The sequence below is a fragment of the Meles meles genome, chromosome X, assembly GCF_922984935.1.
Source record: "Meles meles chromosome X, mMelMel3.1 paternal haplotype, whole genome shotgun sequence".
In the NCBI taxonomy this organism is placed as follows: Eukaryota; Metazoa; Chordata; class Mammalia; order Carnivora; family Mustelidae; genus Meles; species Meles meles.
Window position 1 is genome coordinate 21,740,676 of NC_060087.1, and position 1,137 is coordinate 21,741,812.

A 1,137-nucleotide genomic window follows, 5' to 3' on the forward strand; every position below is an offset into this window, starting at 1 on the left:
TGATGTTTAGTTTTGCATATTTGGGGTCCTTATAAAAATGCTATTGTATAATACAATTCTCTGACCTAATATTTTTATTGTTTTAATCTGTTCTCTTTATTAACACATTGATTATCCATCTAAAGATACTTTGAAATTCCTGCATGATTAGGAAGAGGCAGTAAAACTTCATAAATATCAAACTATTTAAAGATTCACAAGATAAGCTTTTTCTATACCATTTATTTTTAGAAAACAGTAAAGCTGTTACAATAGGAAATTTATGGCGTATATGATGCTAGAATATCACATTGTGCATGCTCCACTAGTCCAAAAAAGTAAAGCAAAAACGTTCTCAACTACAATATGATTAACATTGATGTTAAGTGTAGTTGTTTTATCATTTGTAGTCGCATTGGCTCAGCTACAGAAATGTAAATTTCAAAATACATTTTTTGGAAAAGGGCGCAGGGTTTGAAACAAAATGGTGGGTGACGTGGACCGGCAACAAACTGCCAACACCGTAGAAAAGCCCCTGGATCTCATCAGGCTCAGCCTGGATGAGCATATTTATGTGAAAATGAGAAATGACAGGGAGCTTCCAGGCAGATTACATGCTTATGATCAGCATTTAAATATGATATTGGGAGATGGGGAAGAAACTGTGTGTACTCTAGAGATTGATGAGGAAACATATGAAGAGATGTATAAATCAACAAAACAGAATATGCCAGTGCTTTTTGTCCAGGGAGATGGTGTTGTACTAGTTACCCTCCATTAAGAGTTGGCTGGAACAAAGAATTTATCATGTATGGAATATAGATTTTGTATGATTGCCTCTTTAAATGTAGAAGACTTTCAAAAGAGAAATCTGCATAAATTTTGGTATTAAGAAATGACCAAGGATTCTTCAGAAATGAGTTGATTTGCTGATAACTCAAAAACTCTTAAGGGAAAGGGCATTTTAACTTTTTTACAACCCTTTCAATAACTGTGATCAGCAAGGTGCAGAACTCTTTTTTCAGGAATTTATTTGCTCTGTTGTTTTCTGAGACAATTTCTATTTTTCTTTCTTTAAATTATATTTGATGCTTCCTTATTTGAATGAAATTTAAAAAAATATATTTCTCTAGGGGCTCTTGGCTGGCTCAGTCAGTA

General features: G+C 33.3%; 1 pseudogene; it reads left to right on the forward strand.

Annotated features, from left to right (window-relative positions):
* Positions 1-463: 463 nt before the first annotated feature.
* On the forward strand, positions 464-801 carry LOC123934568 (annotated as a pseudogene).
* The last annotated feature ends 336 nt before the right edge of the window (positions 802-1,137 follow it).